Raw genomic sequence first — 22,868 nt, 5'->3', positions numbered from 1 at the left:
CAAACTGATCCAAAGAGATAGAACAATAGTGTTGTCTGATTGTAGGTTGAGGTGATAAATGTTGACCCTCTTGTGACCTTTTTTATTACAATTTTCAGTGTGTCTCTCTATTAAGCCTGAACAGTCTGATGTGCCAAACAGAACTAGGCAAAGAAGAGGAAGCATTTCAAGATTCCACAGCAAGACACCTGAGCACTACTCCACAACCCCTCGTGTCTTGGTGACATTGGAAAGGCGAGTGTTGGCAAAAATTCCAGCCTGCAGCATTGCCTGTTTTATGAGAAACAGCCACAGCAAAAATCCTTATCATTCCATAATCTTCTCGTTCATTTTAAAATTCAACATAAACCAGGTGGTCTTGTGAGTAGATTGATGGGCAAGGCAATAATCCCCGGGTGTGTGTGTGTGTGTGTGTGTTTAACATAAGATTTTTTTTCCTCCAGCTTTGATCCTTGTTGTGTCTTTCACTCCTTTCCCCAACATGATAGATTGAGAAATGCATTCCACTCTTTCATGGAAATTATTCTGATGGAAATGGAAGCATGGCATTTTCTGTAATAGTTATGCTTAATTGCACCGTGGCTAAACTTGTAATGATGGAACACACCGAAAGCATGAAGATAATGCAGCATTTTCTCGGTAGACAGGGCTCATCTTTCCAGTTGTTATAGCAATGATGTTGGCTTCCTGTTCACTTGAAGAGTAACTAATGAAGAATGTGCTTGAATGGCACATACCAGGCTATGAAGGTAATGCCTTATGTACACATTTCTCTACTGTATAATACACAATGCAGGGCTTGTTTTCTTTTTTCTTTCTGTTCTCTGACAAGCATCACTAGGCAACCCAAATACAGTGCACTAAACTGCAAGCTATATCCTGAAATTATATAGATTTTGTCTGATTCATAGTAATAAGTTGTCCATTTAAGAGGGAATCAACATAATATTATACAGTATATTTTTAGCATAAACATGCCCATATCAAAAGGAAATCAACATTACACATTCTTTCTTTTCCATTATATGTGTGAATCTGCATGTCTGCATTTTGTATGACACATTTCCTACTTTCCAGTGAATTTTGTAATGGCTAGGTTATGAGTTCTAAGATATATGTTCAGAGAGGTATGCAACTGGATTTACAGTAGTAGAAGGGCTGCATGTATTTTTAAACTGTTAAGGCAGGGTTCCTCAACCTCAGCAATTTTAAGATGGGTGGACTTCAGCTCCCAGAATTTCCCAGGCAGCGTGGCTGGCTGGGGAATTCTGGGAGTTGAAGTCCACCCATCTTAAAGTTGCTGAGGTTGAGGAACCCTGTGTTAAGGGAAGTTCCTTTGGTTAGCCTGAGGCAGAATGCCCACCTCCCAAGGCTTTTCAGAAGACTACTATTATCATATCCAGGCCTTCTCAGAAGCCTAGACAGATCTGGATGTGTCCAACTTTTCAGGACTATAGTCATAATAAAAACAAAGAGTAACAACACTGAAGACAAAACAAGGCACCAAAAAGACAAATAAAAGGGAAAATAAATGAATATTTTAAAAGTAAAAAATAGCAAGTGGTTAAATGAGAAGACCAGGCCAAGAGGTCATCCTACTCCCTGATTGATTGGCTTTCATCATACTATGATGAACAGCATACAACATCATCATCATAACAATAACAATAGTAACAATGTTAGAAAGACAACGGGTCTCTTTTAGAACTAAGACAGAATTATTTCTTAGCTTTGCTTCCAGAAATCATTCAGCTGCTGATATGAAGGAATGAACTGGGGCTTTACAAAGGCTAGACTTGTACTTTGGTCACTGAGTGAACCCTTCCTTCCATATTTGTCAGTAGATACACAGTAATACAGAAATGTCGAAACTAGCAAAGGCTTCCATGAGATAAAGCAATACACAGCACATACAAAACATGGCAAATTGTCCCACATGACTGACAGCCTGTAATGGCTTGCTCTTGAAGGATGACAATGGAAACAACAGCTCTTGATTCACACATGCTATTCTATAGCTATCTCACAGCAAATAAAGGTCTTAAATTTATCCTGGAATGGATTTGTTTAATTTCTTTAAGATTCAAGATCTTCAAGGATAAAGATTGGCATATGGAAAATGAAATTGAAGAGAGTTACACCTATTGCAATTTATGTGTGTGCATGTGTTTTTAAAATTTATTTATTAAATTTATATAGCCACCCACCTCACACTTGTGACTCTGGGCAGTGCACATAATTCAAATAACAAAAAATGAACAATCAAAAATAATTAAAAACTCTAACCTAACTCTAACCCAATTAAAAAACAAATCAATTAAAAATACAATTAAAAGAGTTAAAAACTACAATAAACAAAAAAACACAGGAGAGTGAATTCCAAGCTTACACACAATATAACCATTTAGCAGGCTTCACACTTCCATTGGATCCCCAGGCCCAATGACAAAACCAAGTTTTAAGGGCCTTCTGGAAGGTCATTATGGTTGGGACCAATGTCACCAATCATTTCATCGGAGTATATATTGCATTGATTTAATGGCTTAAGCTCAACTATCTTTCTGCAGCTCAGAATCTTGATCTTCATAGGTCCATCAGTTTAACTCTATATTGCTCATTTGGTATCCTGTTTTTGCCAAAATTACATTTTCCCTGCCTGAAGAACATAAAATGGAATCGTGGAGTAGTCTGTTTGGACTGAGTCAAAAATGAAAACAGAGAAGGGTGATGGTAATAAATAGCTGCAAAAACATTGCAGATCAATGGATACACAAATACATTTTACATCAGGGAGAGGAACTGTCCAACTCCCAGATTCTTTGAATTACAGCTTGTCCCTTGTCACTGGTCATATTGGTCAAGGCTGATGGGAATCCAGATATTAGATGACACCAGGTTGTCTATTTCCTTAACCCAGTATTATTTCAAGCCTCAGTTGTCCTTTCACTCTACTGGTTCATGCAATAGTGCTTAAAAAAACCTTTCAAGATAAATATATTCATTTTAAATTTCCCTTTTCATAAACTTGTTTGTTTAACCTAAACATCCACTGGAGTTCTTTATACCAATAAGAGTAACTTTTCATAATATCAACTGCTTCAAAACCATTAAAGTGTACCCTTAAAGTTCATATTCATAAAACCATTTGCCTGGAATTTAGCCAAGAATATATTTCTAAATGTCAATGTCTGACTTTCTGCAATCTCTTTCATAGACAAAGTTATTCTTCCTTAACTTGCAAAATGGAAGGCATAGAAATAACTTAACTTATATACTGTTTTCTTTATGTTATGTACCCACAGAGATTTAAGTTGAATTGTAAGAAAAAGCTGAATGCATGTATTAGATTTTAGAATTTGCAAACACAGGAAAATTTTCTCATTTAATTTGCCTTGTTTCAAACGACATATGCTACTATTTAATAATCAAGTGAGAGCCAGTTTGGTGTAGTGGTTAAGGCATCATTCTAGAAACCAAGAGACCATGAGTTCTAGTCCCGCCTGAGGCACAAAGCCAACTGGATGACCTTGAACTAGTCACTTTCTCTCAGCCCTTGGAAGCAAGCAATGGCAAACCACTCCTAAAAAGCCTTGCCAAGGAAACTGGAGGGACTAGTCCAGGCAGCCTTCAAGAATCGGACACAACTGAATGGATTTTTTTTAAGAATAATAAACAAGCATGAGATTTCTAAAAGACAAGTTGCAAGTGAAACTAAATTGCTTCCATTAATTCACTCTACATGTCTTTCCAGCTTAGATTTACATAATTGTGCAGTGGTTATTGTCCAGCTAGCTGGTGTTCCCAACCTGCATTATTTAGCTGTTCTTCCTTTCTGCTAGTCTAACTGTTCCAGGTTGTTCCAGTGACATTTATATCTGGAGTGGGAGGGTGTTTGAGACCTGAGAGTGATAGGAATTGTTGTTGGGGATCCAAGCATGAGCAAGGTGAGACCATGCTACAAGACTAGTTTTATAAACTAAAAATAATTGTCCTTTTAGTCAAATTCAACTCTTGGTATCTTCATGGACATACTTGCATAGTTTTTAGAGCAATAATATGGAAATGGTTTGCCATTATCTTCTTCCTGGTTGAATTTGCAATTTTTCAATTTAGTCTTGGTATTTTCAGGTAGTCTCCCATCTAAGTAATAACCAATACTGGCCCTGCTTAGTTTTTCTAAAAACATCTATTTAGCTGCGCAAGTTTGTGAAGACTAAAACCTTTTCTCATCCAGAGCCTGAAATCATCTCAAGCTAAGCTGAGGATAGCCTCGGACTTTTTCCTATTAGCCACTGCCAAGAATACAGCTTCTGTGAGATAAATTGTTCAGTTGCAATAATGATATATTCATTTCCCTGATTTTTGTTTAAATGATTTGCTAATTAACATTGTAATAGCCAAGCCAAACACATCACTCTATGACATAGTATAATTTGTTTGATTTGGGTTTAGCATACTGCATATGAGACTAGACTTTGTATTTGAACCATAATTTATGAGTAATAAAATGTCTGAATATAGACAACAGTAATCTACTCAATAAATATTATTAAGCAAACTGTAGCTTAGAGTGAACCTAAATTAAACATTCAAAAAGTATTATACACTTCTTATGTATTATATACATACATAACCTCAGTTACAGTTACTTGATATAGAGGACCTCCATAAAATTAATAATCAGTCCTATGTATCTTACAATTTAGAAATCTTAATTTGTTCAACAGAACTTTATCCCAGATTAATGGTATATAAGATCATACATAAAATCAGCGATACTGCATAATGTAACTGAAACTATATTATCTTTAATTTACAAATCTGCTGGAAAAACTGAGAAATGTTTACTTAAGCAGTTCAAAAATTGGAAATGCCACAGCTGACTTTTGTGTCATTGAAAAGGTAAAACTCAATTACAGAATATAAATTGTTTTTTCAGTTCCAGCTCTGTTTTCTTACTTGTTCTGAATGTAGGAATATTATTTTCAATATCAATTGAAATGCTTAACTTCAAAGTTACATAACCCACAGTCTTCATTTAAAACAAATAATTAAACCATCTTGGCCTTTGTGTATATTATTTATGGCACCTTCTCTCAGAAAGTGTTTTTAAACCACTAAGCAGGATCCTTAAACAGTGTGGTGTATCTAGCTGAACTTACCAGTCATGGAACTTCTTATTTAAACTAATGTACATACTGATTTGATATAACCTAACATTTGTTCGAGTTAATATCAAGGTTCATGATATAATGTACTTTGAACATAACAGGACACTCATAAATTATAGTTTTGGTGTTCAGAACCAATTGGCAAGCTCACTAACAGGAATTCAGCAGTAATTCACGAATACTCACCTGGCTTGGCTAGATTCTTGGGCTCCAAGCAGGCTGAAGTCTGCCAGACCCATGACATAGTATGGGTAGATAAAGTAGTATTCTTTATTGAATACTAGGATAAACCCACTTAAAACCATTGATTTCCCTCTGTCAAAATGAATCCATTCTTATACCCACTGTAATTTAATTCCAGTGTTTGTTCACCACCCTTCTCATGGTTTAAGAAAAATTTTGTTGTGCCCTTGTGGTACACAACTTTTAGTTGTTGACATAGTTGATACCTCTACACTGAGAAACTTTGGCTCTCACTTAATTCCTATGCTAAATATCTTTGCCTTCTCAGCAGAACTGAAAATACAAAGCCCTTGGGGAGGGGAATAATATTTCCTTCACCATTTCTTGCAGCAGCTTGATGATCAGCAATGTAAGTTATCACTATTTCACCATATATGTAGGTTTCCATATATTATGGCAACGCTTTAGCCCACTTTAGGATTTTCCTGACTCTGAGCTTATCAACCAGATTGCCCATCAACAGTACAGGTCACCAGGCAATTTTGGAAGTCAGGAATAAGTGTCATCTTGTACTTGCCCATCACGGAGGTGACCTTCAGGTGCATTTTTCTATGCTGCTTCCAGAGAAGTCTTTTTCCGCTTCTATCACCACAAACATTGCAATCTGGATTGCCTGGTATGTTTTAATTTCTTCTAGGCCAGCATCTGCATTTTGATTATCTACTTAACAAAGTTACAAATGCTCCTTCATTCCATTTTCCTGAGTAAAACTTTTTATGCCTGTTATAGCAGGTTTTTATCTTTAGCATAATAATTAGTAATACTTGCCTGACACATAGAACATTCATGGATTGAAACTGTTTTATGTTTGTTTGTTTTAAGTTATTATTATTTTTCCTTGAGTGAGCTACTATTCTGATGGACTTTTTTTCTTTTTAATTAGGCAATGGGGACTGAAAAAATGGTATAATAGTACATGGGTGGACTTATTTTTTTAAAGAAGCTCAAGAGAAAAGTAAGTAGCTCAGGAGAAGAAAAATAGTAATAATGATAGGAGGAAGGAAGGTTGGTTTTGAACCAGGGACATTCTGCATGTCAGACAAGTGTTATGTTTGTGAGAAAGGCCTTCTTTAACAGGTGCTACAGCACGTAAAATGCAAAAAAGGACATTTTATTTAAAGCTGGTTGTTGTACCTCTACATATATGTATTTTAATGCTATGATGCTTTGACTTAATATATATAAATTTACTTTAAAGGTACTATAAAATATATTTATAATTTAATAAATTTATATGTGTGTTCAGAAAGACATGTCCACAGAAAGGAAAGTGATTGGCAGTTTGTTTCCTGGAACAGAAATTCAGGAGAACACAGCAGCAGGGGAATTGCCCAGTGAGTGGATATGGTAGTCTCAACTGAATATCTTTCAAGCTTCTGCCAAAACAGCACAGAATGAATTTTCTTGGTCCAGCTTATAGTCAAGCTGGCATGAGTACAGGATGGCAGTCCTTTAGGGTGCAGCATGGATATGCTACATGTGACATCTTGAAACTGGGTACAGTACAGTCTATTCTCTTATATGTCATTAGATGCTTGTCCATTTAGCATCTTTGTCATTCTTCCTATAGCAATACACATTTTAGCTTGCTTAGAGAGAAAGTAAAAGGACACAAAGAGGTTGCCAAGGAAGAGATGCTTCTGCCTCATCTGATATAACTGTTGTGCTGAGAATAAGCTGAAACATTACCTTTGGCAAATGCAAAAAAATATTAATGTGATGGGGTCTGCATATGCAGGCATCCAGGACTAATTTCTTCAGACAAGGTAGCATTTTTAAAGTGAATCATTATCACTGGAATCACTTTACTTATTTAGCTATGAATCTCTCGGCTTTTTCAAATCTGATGTGCCTCAGAATCTTTGCAGGTTTCTCTAAAATAGGGCAGAAAGTGTACTAAATATATGAATCCCATTCTGTATGAAATAGGATAGAAACCTTTCTCTTTACATAAATTAAATCTTCCTCAGTTGATGGAAGGCACAATTTTCAGTGATCTTATATCTTCTGTAATCCTCAACAATACTTCTGAAGCTGTCCTTTGGGGTATCCCAACCTTCTGGAGTTTTTTGGGAAGGAGGTACCTTTGAATCAGTGTTGACTCTTGGCAACTGCCTGGACAAGTCCCTGCAGTTTATTTGGCAACGTTTTTCAGAAGTGGTTTGCCATGGCCTCCCTCTTAGGGCTGAGAGAGAGTGACTAGCCAAGGTCACGCAGATGGCTTTGTGCCTAGGTGGGACTAGAACTCATGGTCTCCTGGTTTCTAGCCTGATGCCATAACCACTACACCAAACTGGTTATATCCATGCTATCACCTTTTTACCCAAATGCCATTGCTATGAAATCTTTTGCTGGCTAAAAAGAATAATATCTGCTTAATGATCAGTCCTTCTTTTCCCTCTGTATTCCACACTTGTCTGTAGTGGTCCATACTATGTAAAAGTCTGTGTCTGCTTTGGCAGGAGGTTGACTTTCCAGCTCTCTGTGGATGATGGAAAATCACAGGTTAGGAACTCAACAAACAGTGCTGCTCATAAATCTATCAAGCTCTTGTTGAAAACCAGCCAGTTTCTCCACCCCATGGCAATTAAATCAATGGGGCTACTTGTGGAAGAAAGTTCTAATCTTATCACCAAGGCTGGACAAGCTGGCTTGTTATGGTGGAGACTGACTTGAAAAGAAAAGAATTGGATTGCCGTGAGCACCAAACTTATATTGACAAGTGAAACCTGGCCAGCAGTTTCTTGTATCTGTCTGAGTCATACAGGAGAAGCTGATGAGCTGTGTCTGCTGCTGCATTGCCTTAGATGCTGTTTTCTTTGATTCTGCTTTGATTCAGAAGTGTCTGCACACTTTTATCCATTTGAGAACAAGATTCAATGCTAAACCACCCGAGACTAATAGGGTATGCATGCCAACTTCTTAATGTAAGAAAACTTGCTAGGCTGCCCTTCATAATTTCCATATTTCCCCTTGTACATCAAAACTGTTTTCTGCCTCACGGGCAAGCTGTACAGGCTTCCTGTGCTGTGTCCTGGATGCATGCTTTGGGGAAACAGAGTTATCACTGTAGTATGACAGTCTTGGATGAAAGGGGATTTATGATGCCACAATCTTATGTGACCCTATTGCTAAATTCCTGAGGTTTTTTGCACCTGCTAAAACATTCAAGCACCAAAAGCAATTCAGCCACATCTCTGGTAAAGGATATCAAATAGGAGAAGGGGAAAGCAACGATGCATTCTTGCCCAATTATTATTTAATGCCTGTATTAATTGGGCAATGCCTTGTCCAATTATTATTTAATTGTCTGCACAATTCCATGATGGGATATAAAAGTAAAGTAGACCATCACACCCCAAAATTGGGAGGAAAAAAGATAGCTATTATTATGCAGATGACATGGTAACTGTATCACAGTCATCAACAGAGATAGTAGTCCTCTTTTCCAAAGATCATTTGCTGCAGATTCACTTTGGTAAAACAAAGATAATGACCTTTAAACAAGTTAGTTTAGAGCATTCCTGGGAATTAACTTAACCATGTACTTGGAAACTCTCCTTACCTCTCAGGCAAACGTCCCCCATATATCTATCTTGAAGCTCTCAGAAATCTTCCTATATTCTTTTCTTTTTCTTTTCTTTTTTTTTCACACCAGAGGAGCCAAGATGTTCCAGTTTTGAGAAAACTATTTAAGGCTAAAATGCCTGCATAGTGTCTATATAAGCCTCTGAATTGATTTTATACGTAGGAAGCTGTTTAATCTAAATTTTTGAGGAAACCACTGCAAATGGCCCTAATGAGACCACTTAATAATTAGTCTCATCAGTAAGATTGAGTCTTCATGGTTAGGTCTTTCCATGCTGAGGTGGATTTAACCAAGTTGGAGATGGGGGCATGACTTATTAACTTTAAATTTTGGTTAAAGTTATTTATTTATTTTTTTATCCACAGGGATTGGACCCTTTTTCTGTGGTTGATAACTAGTGGTCTTTTGGGATAGGAGGAATGGTTGAAAAATTATTGTAACCATCTATCCTCTCCTGAAGTACTTCTAACTTCCAGCTATGAGCAGACAATCACAGCACTCAAACAGAGGATCCTGGAGATGGACTACCTAAATATACTGAATTACTGTATGATACCAGCTGGAAATATGGTAAGTGAGAAAGAGAAAGGAGATGATGCACTCAAAAATTCTACCAAAAAGAAATTCAAAAGAAGTCTTAAAATGGGCTGCGATGAAAGAGGGAGGAAAATAGAAACCTTTTTGGGGCGGGGGGGGCAAGGAGAAGAAAAAATGCAGTTTTCAGTCCCGCACTATATGAGATTGTAATTTTTCTACTCATATCACTACTGAGTCCTCACATTGCTGCTGTCTAAATGTCTAAAAGTTTTAAAAGTTCCAAAAGGAGAAGGTACAACTTTCTCCAAGTACCCCATTCTTGCAATGCTTTTACTTCATCTTTACAGCGCCAATGTGAAAAGCAGCTTGTTTTAATCCAATCTTGGAGTAAAATGTTATTGGCAGGGGGTTGCCTTATTGATCTGTGGCTCAGTCTGTGTGAGTACATCTGTAGGTTTACACACACACACACACACTATCTATCTATCTATCTATCTATCTATCTATCTATCTATCTATCTATCTATCTATCTATCTATCTACTGTATCTACCTACCTACCTACCTACCTATCTACCTACCTACATACCTACATACATACATACATACATACATACTGTACATACATACATATATCTGTATATATGTATTCTGGATTAATGTCTGAATTTACAGTCAATTAACATAACTAAATGAAGACCAGAGAATGGTAGGGAAAACATGAATGTACCAAATGTACATTTTCTACCTGTTTGTAATATTATGATGATGATTATTTAAATCATTTATTAGGTTTATATACCACTGTTCCTTCAAGAACAAAAGACAACATATATAGTGGTCCCCTCTTCCTTTTCCCCCCACAACTGCGAGATGATAACTGGTCCAAAGTCACCAGTGAGTGTTTTGTAGAGAAGACTGGGCTAGATCCTGGGTCTCCCCAGTGCCAGTCCAACATCTTATTCACTACACCACATTAGCTCTTTTTCTGCATTATTTGGGTTTCCTGACCACAGTTTTGTGTATTTAGAAATCATGCTCAGAGCTTATACATGAAATTATTCTCTCTTTCTGTCAAGAGGTAGATTGTGGGTGATGTATATTAGACATATTATATATCACAGTTATGCAGGCCAGTTTTAAAATGTGACTAACTGTACAAGAAAGTAACTTTTTGAGATAGAGTCTGCTACAAGGGGCTTGATTGTTGTGGGTGACTGTGTGCTTACATCCATTTGTCCAGGGTGAAAGATATGAAGCCAAGAGTCTACTGGATGCCTATATATCACAAGGGCTGAGAGTGACATTGTGACTTATACTTGGAAAGCAGGTTTTCAACTTCAGACTTCCCTACAACACATGAAGAACAGGAAGAAGGAGAAATGCATCCCAAAAGCATGCAATGGAAATGGGTCTCTGTTCACACAATGTTTATTAATGCTAGGACAATGTCTCACCAGAGTTATATTCAGAGATATTTTAAACCAACAGAACAAAATCCCTTTGGCTATTCAATGAGTAGGAAATAGGCTACTGTTAACTCAGTGGATATAGCCCATAGCAGGTGTATAGAGACAATAACGATCAGCCTTGCGTAATGGAGATGATTGTTGGCACATGAATAGAGGCATAACAAGTGTGTCCTTTTGATCCATAAAAAAATTGGTTACTACACTATTGCCAACTAAAATATGATCTGGCAAAGAAAGTAATACAACCACAGATGTAACAGATGCGTTAGCTAAGTAGAAAAAGTTGGTTCCTCGTACTAGTTTGGTGTTTACCCAAGAATGAGGTTTGAAGGAAGAGAAAAAAATTAGGCCACGAGGTGAGTTAAAGTTTTAATATACATATCAGATTAAAATTTTAATGGTTACTGCTGCTGATCCATGCTTGAATACCTTATCAACTGTGTACAAGGGATATTTGGAAGAATGTAATCCTAATGTTGAATTCCAAATGGCAATGTCTGTTTAACTAGGCTCAAATTGAGAGAGGTTCATTGATTTCTTCTTTATGTTTTCTATATATCCATGCATTTCCAAATTAAAATGAATATCCTTTATTTAGTATGCATGGAGCCATTACATAACAGTCTACAAATTCACTCCAGATGCATGCTAACTGCTAGAATAAGCATTTCAGAATACAGTTTTACATAATATACTTATCTGCTTCATTTCGCTATCCTCATAAACTCAACACTCTCCGAGCATAAACAGGTTGTTAAATACATTTAAGAATTTCAGAATGAACACCAGAACTGTAGTTATCATTAAAATGAAGTGCTGATGTTGGAGTCCGGCCACATGGAGCTGTTTATCCAGCACTGTATTAGAACTACAATAATTCCTTTTATTTATCTTGTGGTTTGATGTCTCTGATAAATGGAAATCCATACTGGAATTACACAAGCTCAATAAAATGCACAGGTGTGCTTGGGTAAAACTAAAATTGTATCTACATCAAAAATTGATATTCCTTTAGTAATTTACTATTCCCAGAAAAACATAGGAAGAGAAGGTTGTGAGAAATCTCTAAATTAATAGCTTTCTCACCAAACTACAATACCCAAGATTCTTCAGTAGAGTCAGTACATTTTCTGGCCGTGTTACTGAACATTTCACATTCTATTTTCATATAGGATAGGTCCATAGTACAATTGTTACTCTGGCTATTCTGGACTCCTATTGTACAGACTAGCTGTGATACAGAAGTTAACATTCAACTTTGATGCTGGACATGTGGCCATCAGAATATATAGCCAGTGGACATTTCAAATTTGAGGCATTGCCAGTCAGAAGAACAATCCTATTTCCACCTCAATGTGTTCAATGAAGGAATGAAAAAAGGATTGTCTGCACAGCCACCAATGGTGAATATACTAAATATAAATGTACTCAACTAAATTCAAGGAAAAAGAGCCTATGTCTGTGTTATGGGACATAACTTGTTATGGGACATAACTTGTGTTGCTCATCATAATGACAGTTGCAACATCAAAAAAGGGAAATAACTCAGTCTAAAGAACATGCAGACTGTGAATTTACAGCCTCACGTACAATTTACAAGGCAGACCCTTATGAAAGCACAGATGCTTTTCAGTTACAATTCAAATAAGATGGGGCACAGCAACCTTTCAATAGTGACACTTCACATATTTTAGGATGGAAAGACCAAAGAATTGCAAATATCTGAGGGCTTCACAAAAAGAGGTTGAGGGCCATAAATACATTACCTCAAGCCTAAACAGACATATAGCACCTAAATTTGTCCATTTCAAAACCAAAACATAATGGCGTATAGAAAATTATCATATCAGAAACCTAGGCTAGCTTTCCTCCACTGAAAAGCTATAATGCCATATGAAAATGTTCTACCCAGACACCATTTTACCAAATTGGCAATAACATACCAGAATAATCAGCTTTCATTGTCTGCCTTGTCCCCTTCTGACCATTTACTTAGACATCCCCCCCACCTCCCATGACTGCCAGATCACTACAAAGGCAGACCTTTTATGAAGCCCTCCAAAGATGCTTCTGTTTGATGAATTAAGAGTTTGTTATTTTTCATAACTGTTGCTCTCAGTGAGGTATTTGCCAGCACATGCAGCAGAAACTGATATCACCATTTTGCCTATTTGCATCTTTTGGTTTTCCTAGTCTGTTAAAATAATTCCTCCAAATAGGAGCTGACTTGGAAGTTCGAAGTACTGTATCTGACAATTGTTTCTAATTGTGTACATAGATAGACATATCTGTAGCTATAGCTATGATATTATATAGAGAGATTTAAATATATATAAAATAATATTTTTGAGCATTCTTCCAAGAAGAACGCTAAAGAATACCTCCATGCTAAATTCATTTTTGTTCATTTCAAGAATTTGTTTTTAAATATGGTATATTTGTAGCTGAAGTTGTATTTCCGCACAGCAGCTCCTAGACAATATGTTCTTGGCTGAGTACACACATTGTAATGGTATGTGGGAATGACCTTGGGAGACAGAAGGAAGAGCCACAGACTGGACAACTGGATGTAAGATATCTCAGTCCACAGAAATGGGGGGCCATGGGAAGCATTTCAGAATGGACCCTCCCTAGTTTTCTGGACAATAAAAGTAGAGGAGAGGAGAAATACTTTCAGACTTGCAAGATTCTACAAATATAGCCTTACAATAAAGATAGAACTCATATTCATTGTTGTGCTTTTTGTCTGGACTACCTCAAAGGGCTAACACATTAACATTATGCTAAACAATCGTTTATTGTACAACAAAGTGACCATTCGTGCATAACATTAATCTATAATACACAATTTATAAGACACAACCTTTATTATGGATTAGCTTGATGCATGAACCCGGAAAGTGAAGGAAAGAATTCCAAAGAACTGTTTGGAATGTTAGGATTGGTAGTAATGTGACATTGAAATATACAGTTTTCTGATACTGAATAACTACTTGGATTTCTTTTTGGCTGTTACCGTAGGGGTGAAAATATCTGTTAATGACAACTGAAAATATGCATTCTATGATATGGACACCAGTCAACAAATAACTGGATTAAGACCAAAACTGTATTTTACATCGTTCACCAAGCCATGTTCAAATAATAAAAGGACCAGAAACATCATTACTGAGTCAAGAAAATTCAAAGCAGTGGGTAAGAGGTGAATGACTTCATATACCAGTTCCATCTCGCCAAACTATGCAGTCTCTTCCTACACTTTTTCTCATTATATTTTGACATTTTGTAGATTGATCTTTGTTCCAGCTCAGTAGCTTGTAGCTCCCAGTTGGCCAGGCAAAGCTTTAGTAAGATATGGACCATAAATATGAGCAAAGCATAGGAAAGTCATATGTTACGGATGAGGTTGCCACGGTTGAAATAAAATAGCTTTTAGTAAAGAACGATGTTAACACCATTTTGGTACCTTAGTATGCAAACTAAAATAAAATCCAAACTTAGTGTGAAATACCCTGCAGGAAGCATTTCCTTGAGGGGACGCGGTGGCGCAGCGGCTTAATGACGCTGAAAGTTGCTGGCCAGAAATGGTCGACACTTCAGCGGTTCGAGTCCAGCCTTCGCGTTAAACAGGGTGAGCTCCTGTTTCCTCCCCAGTTCCTGTCAACCCAACAGGTCGAAAACTCACGTGAGTAGATAAATGGGGACTCTCACTCCGGTGGGAGGAAAAATGCTGGCGGCGCCTTGCAAAAAGGAGTCGGGAGCAGTTGCTGGTAAGCGCGAAAAACCATGCGCGCCTGAAAAGGGCGCGAAGCAACGGAAACCCCGCCTCCTGCGCTCGCCAGCTGGGCTCTGCTCTAGGAAGGAGGCTCTGGCAAACCACTTCCGAAACAATTGCCTTGAAAACTGCAAAGGACTCGTCCAAGCAGTCACTGCAGAGTCGGTAACGACTGAGTGCAGATTAAAAAAAAAAAAAAAAGCATTTCCTTTTCAAAATGATAACCTGGGAGTGCATAATAAAATAAAACTTTCTTATAAAAGAAAAATAAATGCTTTCTGAACGTATTTCTGGCAGTCTGGAAAAACACATCCCTTGGGCCATTTTCAAAAGATACTTTGAAAGGGGCTTTCAAAGAAAACACGGTACACAAAGGTTATCCAGTAGGCGATTCTAGTGCTTAAGATCACCTACTAACTGATATATGAAGTCTGTTCACTTCACTCTCAATTGGCTTTACCCATTCTGTGATGTCTTTGTACAGAAGACTATGATTGGCTGCATGATAAGTACATCATATTATTTGCTACACAGCTCCTGATTGCCTGGGATCATCTAGGTCAGGATTGGGAAATTCTGACGGCAAGGAATTGCACTTAACTTTTTTTTTTTTTATGCCTAAGAGCTGAAACAGAAAAAATGATATTCCAAACTGGCTGGCTTCAGGATTTTTTTAATGGAGAGTTTGGTTTTCTTCTTTATTTTCTAAACTATGCTAAGTCTATTATTAATGTATCCCATCTCAAAAAATCAGGAAACTAGGCCATCAATTTTCAACAATGGAGATTCAAGCTCTAATTCAGCCTGGGGCCTTAAATTGCCTATTTGAATATATATGATTTTCCTAGGGATGAGTAGAGAGGAGAATCCTTTTATTTTCTTTGAAGGAAAATACGGTTTATAGAAATTGGATTTTTATACCCAAGTACCAGTAGTACCTTATGAGTAAATGAACATGACCAAAAATGAAAGTGATATTACTGCTGTTGCCCTGTGAAACATTATCATACAAGAAAAGGTGTGAGTAGAAAAATAAGTTATATGTTGGAAAAAAAACAAAAAACAAATTGATAAACATAGTTGTTTAGGTGCACTTGCCTTGTGAACTAATTGAGTGTGTTTGCATCTCTGCTTTCCATTCTTTCTCTGATATTTGGAGCCTTTCAACAATCAGCATTTCTCTTCTGAGATACACTTTTTCAGGAAAATAAAATAGCAAACATGAACTCTTGCTTTGCAGAGTATGTGTACTTGCTCCAGTGTGGATATACTGTTTTGAATTATTTACTCACCTCTAAATGAGAATTTGCCTTTGTCTGGCATTTTCCAGCCATATACATAGTTGGCTTTTCCCATTTACATTCTGTTCAACTGCTCTGAATCTAATGATGTAGAATTATCATTTCTGCAAATTGCCTTTAGTCCATATGGCTTGTAGATATTGCTCTCAGGTTTATAAGAGGAAAATATATATCTATTTTTAAAAAGGCTAGCCTTTTTAAAGCAGTATAGTTGATCGGTAGACAAATGAGAAGCCATGTTCTGAATATATATTTCTCCCTATAGTGACTTTTCAGGGGGAAGTTGCAAGGGGATTTCCATCCCAATGTGCTATCACTTGGGACTCCATTGCTTTAAGGTCTCTTCAGAGTTCTGTATTTCTATGTCTGGCCATATGTGGGTGTCAGGATTCATATCCTTCTTACCAGATCCAACAAGAAGGGAGCCTGTGATCTCTGGGAGCTTAGCGTTTGGTCTGGCTCAGTGCCATACAAATTATAATGCTAAAAATCCCATGATATATAAAGTTTTGGATAGTAGTCTGTTATGAAACATTAATATTCTGTAGCAGGAGCAAACCCTTTAAGACTACATTTGAGATACTGTGATTTATTTTTAAAGGCTCCCCAGATGATACTATCTTAGACATAGGACTGATGTTAGGGCTTAAAAATCAAATTAATTTGGCTTCTACTAACTGTTGAATTTCTTGTTTGCAAATATTACTTGAGGTGAAGAGTATGTACTATGTATTAGCCAATAAGGATCTGAGGATGAATCCATTTGCCCCCTGATTTACAGGAAGATCTATATCTGGATTTTTAAAGAAAAAATATTTAATTCATTCAACTCCATAGGGTTGTTGAACTGTACTTCTGAAAATGGCTGGGAGGTATTTGAGTTTTTCTTTCTTTTCTCAACAAAAATGTCTCTTGTGTTCCATGCAGAGGCCCTGCCTGCCTGCCTGCCTGCCTGCCTGCCTGCCTGCCTGCCTTCCTGTTTTAACACTTCCATACACTAAGTGTATGGGAACACTTAGAATGACCGTGTTCCCATACACATGGTATAAGAATTAGCATGTTTCTTAGCTCTGATAACTACAGTGAAGTTCTATATTCAGAGACTAATAATATTAGTTATTAGGAGACAATACCAGAAAGGAATATTGCTTTATGCTTTATTTTAATGGATTTTCCAGAAGTATCACGTTAAACTGTCTGAAAGGGATAATGTAGCATGGGTAGATCTCAGATCTCATTCAGCATTAGTCTTAGATCATTATATTTATTCTTTAAATCAGCTTACTGGATGACTTATTCATGATTAGCCTTAAACAGAGATTCAAACTGAATATTGCCAGGAACCCTCCATTAAAAAATAAAATAAAATCAGGATTATGATTAAGCTAAGATTAATAAGTATATTGTTAGACATCTGTCCATACGTTTATGCTTAAGGCAAGAACTCTGGGGAAAAAGCTTACATGGAGAGCTTTTCTTTTTATCTCAGAAGAAATTCATCAAAAACATTTAACATGTCTAAGGACATGGTGCTTACCCACCAGATCACGCTTACCCACATGCACTTTTAAAGAGTGCCAGAAATATAATTGAGACATAGGACTTATACATGAAGTCATTCTGATGTTTTTTCACAAAACCTTGTGTTTGATTATTGTACTTCTCATATTATTTTCATAGCTCTTGTTTTCCACTGCAGGCTTCCAACTAAGAGTCAGTTAATTTTATGGCAGTTATTGTATTTTAAACATTCTTATTAACAACAGTGACCACAGCTAATTATGAACATGCTGGGAAGCACAATGTTTTCAAGCACATTTTCATAAGCAATTTTAATCATAGCAATTAATTTATTTCTGCAGGCCATTTATCTAGTGCTCCTCCTCACCCCCAAGATTTTAACATAGCAATAGATTAAATACCTTTTCTTAAGTTTTTTTTAAAAAAGGAATTAAAGGCTGAACCAGTTGGTCTATATGGGGTGGGGGCTAAATTAAGCAATGGAAAAAGGATACTCAAACTACTGCCTAAATGACTTACTTCAGAAAGCACCTTAACTTTAAAGCTGGTTAAGGTCTCAAGATTTGTTTGTTACTAATCTATTTCAGCTTTACTAGCCATCAGGCTCCACTATTCAGAAGATAGAATCCAAGGACGATTAACATGGGACTTACTTTGTGAAAAGAGATGTGTGTTTCAATAAACATTTGCTTGAGAGTCTTCCTTTGAATTGACTTTTCTATCCTTACTTTGTATCTGCTTTCATATATACAGTATTTGCCTCAGTGTTTCCAGTGCATGTACATAGAAAGTAATCCTTTTTCTGACAAGGGCTGCTTATCCTCACAGATAATCTTCAGAAGACTGCAAAGCAGGTGGTATTGAGACAAGCAGACATAACCCCAGCAAGATCAACGGGGTCTATTCCTCTCTGGATATTCTTTTCCTTCTTTCTGAAGTAACAGGTTGCATGGAGAGAATAGATAGCTCTTAACAGAAACCTGAATGGATCCCATGTGTAAAATGTTTTGAAATTTGGTTGGTTGCTACCAGAGTCCGTGTTCCACCAGTTGCCTGAAAGACACTCACAGTGATCTTTTGTAATCATAGAATCATAGGGTCAGAAGGGATCCTGGAGGTTGGGAAGAGGGAGGGAAGTAAAAATGCTGTTAGGCTTTTAAGATCTGTTACTGTAGCCTGTATCAGTAGAGTTACAGAGTTTCTTCTGGAGTCTGCTTGAAGGGCTGACTTCAATCTTGAAAGCTTGACAATGTTTTCCCTTCCCTTCTTATATCAAAGAGAGTTAAGTGGAGTCACTTTAAGTTTCTTTCCAATGCCTTCTTCCTTTCCTAGGCTTAATTCATGTTTTGCTCATTACCACATTCCTTCTCAGAGGTCATCTCTGTGCTTCTCTGCAGGTATTCAAACATTCCACCACAGTGTGTCACCAACAGCATTTATAGTTTTATAGAATTATCCTGCACATGGTACTTCAAGCAAATGAGTCACACCCTGTTTGGAGTATAACTACAGTAGTGCTAATTCTTGGGCACCTCACAATCCTCTGGCCAATCAGCTGTAGACACAAGATTAGGGATTTACTCTGTGTTGATCTTGCACTTTTCTTATTCTTTGTCTATGAGATTGCTAATTACAGAATCTTCCTTCTGCCATTCTTCCCAGACATGCACATATGGATCAACATTCTGTGACTCTCCTCCTGGTAGATTGCAATCTTTGCTGATCCCTACCATGTATTTCTTTCAATAAGCCTTCTTACTATTAAACTATTAAACTTACTTTACTATCTCTTCTCAGGTTAGCTTCCTATTCTCAGGTTCACTCATAAAGGAACTATAATTACTTTCATAAAAGACTGGAAACCTTTTATGGACTTTTTGCTGAAAATGGATAAAAATGAACTGGTGATTATCACCACCTACTCTTTGGACCCAGGTAAAAAATACTAAAGGAAAATAGAGAAATCAGGGCAACTATATGGTCCCTCATTAGGCAGCAAAAGTCCAGGATCTTTGGTGCTTATGAGCACTTAAGCTAACTGGGCAGATTCTCTCCCTGAGCTAAGACCCATTTGCAATGTATCAGGCAAAGGTTATTTCTAATGAGTTCTTATTCAGTTAGATAAAAAAAAAATGTGCTTCAGAAGTTCACTTCAATGAATAAGATAATTTCAAAGAAATGATCTGGGTGGAGTATGATCTTTCATTTAATAGTTATAAAATGGTCAAGGGGTAGATATGTGCATGTGAATGTGAGTGAGCAGTGTGTGAATGTTCTGTCTTCATTGTACAGTCATGTCTCCAGAGCTCTGTAGCTTCTATGACTTTCCATACTCCCAAGGGAAGACATCATGATGTCACCATAAAAGTTTATACACCTTTTTGTGTGTGTGTGTTTTTGGCTACATATGTCTCTTCCCCAGAAAATTAATGTCAACAAACTGACAATCAAGGACAAATTGCTTAGATATCATTTTAAAGTTATTTTACAATTATCATTATACAGCATGATCAAATTATGTTAATTTATAATTCTCTAATAGTAAATTGATATGATCTCTCCCATATGGTATGAAATAAACCATTCCAACTGAGATGAAGTCCACCATAGTATTATGCTAAAATTTTAAATTTGTGTGTCCTAAGTGAATCTAGCATGCACAATTTCAGCAAAACAAGCCCTGCTTCCCCTTATGAATGTTGTGTCATGAACTAATAGACAAGACTCTGTTTTTCTTCAACAAGTTATTGTCTTGTTGCTGAGAAAGATAGCATGCTTTACTAATATAAACATTTTTTTAAAAAAAATAATTCTCTTTAATTCTTCCAGTTAAATAGGATGGAGCTTGCTAAGCTGTCATTACAGGATCAGTCATTTCTGTCGTAATGGCTTAGGACTGTTATTATCACCTCCTTCCCTTCTTCCAAAAATTCATCCAAATAACAGATGTTAAAATAATTGTACCACTTTCTTTAAGGCAACGTTGCTGGTTGGCAAATTGACAAACCTCAGTTAGACAAAAGAATTGGTTTCCCATTTGGATTTGGAATAAGAAATGGGCCTTCCTATATACTTTGGAGCAGATCACAATATATTATCTTTAAAATATGTTTCAGGAGCTACTTATGGATACAATCCAGGCACATTTAAATCCTTTTAAGCTCCATCGATTTCATGGGAGGGTTTTAAAGTGCATATTAACTCTCTTATAGAGTCTATATGAGTCATGATGGGTTTTAATGTAACTTTGCTTGAATTTGGCTGTGTTCTTCAGACCCCTTCCCTTCTTTTTCTTTTTTCTGCTATTTTACAATTGTCATCATCATGATCCTAGCTTCCCACATTTCAGTCCAACTGAAAACTTATTCTATTTAGTGAACAGATTATGTCAAAGCAGAACTTCTCACAATAGGGACAATTTGGGTAGGAAAGAGCACTTAGTCTCAATATTCATAAATAGCACAGCATGTAGCTTAACAAAGTTTAAGAAAATGTGCGTTTAAATTTGCACTTTCTCAAAAAGAATTGAAGCTGTCTTTAAAAAGCACAGAAAACATCTACCATAAATGAACAAATATCATAACTCTGTTTCAGAAGTTTGATTTCTGAACTGAGATTTAAAGGAGAGGAGGCATTCTAGAAATTCTTTCATCTGGCCTCTGGAAAAGAGTTCTGCTTTCTGAAACATTATCAAATTTGTACTTGATTGACCCCAAGACATCACTCATATGAGTTGCCACTCATAGTTGTCTTATGTGATCAACAGAATATTAATTTAAAAGCCACTATATTTTAATGAAACAAGTTTATTCATTTTGGTATTAAAAGTTGATTTCTATTCCATAAGTACTTTGGGTTACTATAGTTCCTAACAGTATGCTATATAATTATTTTGCCCACAGGTAAGGGGGCATTTTTTTTACCACTTTACTGACAAGGACTGAAAGTCCATGAAAACTTTTGGCTAAAATTTGGAGCAGTTTAGGGACAATAAGAGGAACCCATTGTCCCCCAGCCCACCCTATTTCCTTACCAATGCCTATTTTGTAGTAGGTCTTCCAATAGTTCATAAATGGGGCCTATAATTTCATTTCCATTTGAGAATTGTAGACATGAGGAGAAGTTAACTACTAGGCAATAGCTGCTAAATGATCTGTTCTTGTCACTGCAAGTCACTCCTAACCTTATATGTAATCAAAATGATTTCTCCATTTGGTCATCTATGAAAGTCCTAAATTAAAGGACTTTTTAATTTAGCCCTCTTTTTACTAGTAACTGGGTCAAATCAAGGAACAATTGCAGGTCCAATTCATTCATCATGACTGACCTTAAATTCTCACATTGATGGGAGCAGAAATAAGATGAACAGTCTAAGAGACAAGAGTTCTGAAAGCCCAAATGCTTTCAGTCACTACAGTTCTACAAACAATAGCCTTAATATTTCCAGGATAGATGGTGGCAACTGAGAAAATGGTTTTACAGTTTCCAGTTCCATATTGCCATGCAAAAGAGGACTTGGATCAAGTTTGCTTTCATGAAGACTGAAAATGGCAATGTCCTAAAAACGTTCCTGAGGTTAAGAGATATTAATATGTATAGACAAACTTTAAGTGTCTTCATGCAGAGGAAATACAGGTAGTCCTTGACTTATGACTATTCGTTCAGGGACTGTTTGAAGTTACCACAGCACTGAATGAAGAGACTTAGGACCAGTCCCTGAACTTCAGGGCATTGCAGTGCCCCCATGGTCACGTGACCAAAATTCGGGTGCCTGGCAGCCTGCCCACACTTACAACCGCAGGGGCACTTCAGCTCCCCACACCCATCTATCTCCCCCCCATCTATGCCCTTTTGGGCCCCTGCACTCCACGGCCCCTGCTGTCCTAGCTTCACTATATTCTTGCTCCCACTGCTGACCAAGCATGCCTGGCCTGGCCCTTTGCAAGGCAATTGCTGGTTGCATGAGGCTTTCTTCCCAGGGTCAAGCACAGCGATTTCCTCCTGAGATCTGGGGAAGATGGCCTCACATGGCCAGCAGCGGAGTCACAAAGGGCCAGGGTGGGCATTCCTTGTCAGCTGTGGCAGCAAGAAGACAGTGAAGATCAGCTGGGGCAGCAGAGCGCAGGGTGGTGAGGGTGACTGTGGCTGGGGCTGGGCTGCAGCTGCAGCTTTTCTGCTGGGCCAGATTTGGGCTGGGCTTCATGCAGCACAAAGGGGATTCCTGGCATGCTGCAGCTGTGGGACTTTTTGCTTTTTTCTG

At 37.2% G+C, this 22,868-nt stretch overlaps 1 long non-coding RNA gene and 1 pseudogene across 1 annotated transcript; one reads left to right on the top strand and one right to left on the bottom strand.

Moving 5' to 3' along the window:
- Positions 1–22,868, bottom strand: part of LOC148216831 (uncharacterized) — a 251,190-nt pseudogene that overhangs the window by 67,482 nt on the left and 160,840 nt on the right.
- Positions 4,980–14,363, top strand: LOC148216832 (uncharacterized). Its single transcript, XR_015794653.1, has 3 exons — positions 4,980–6,369; positions 9,369–9,573; positions 10,783–14,363. It is a non-coding gene; the product is annotated as an uncharacterized LOC148216832 (long non-coding RNA).

This window comes from Python bivittatus, unplaced genomic scaffold, assembly GCF_059951505.1.
Source record: "Python bivittatus isolate LINGU-HERP-01145 unplaced genomic scaffold, Pbiv_v1 ctg000070_np1212, whole genome shotgun sequence".
NCBI lineage: Eukaryota > Metazoa > Chordata > Lepidosauria > Squamata > Pythonidae > Python > Python bivittatus.
This window is presented reverse-complemented; position numbering and strand designations above follow the sequence as displayed.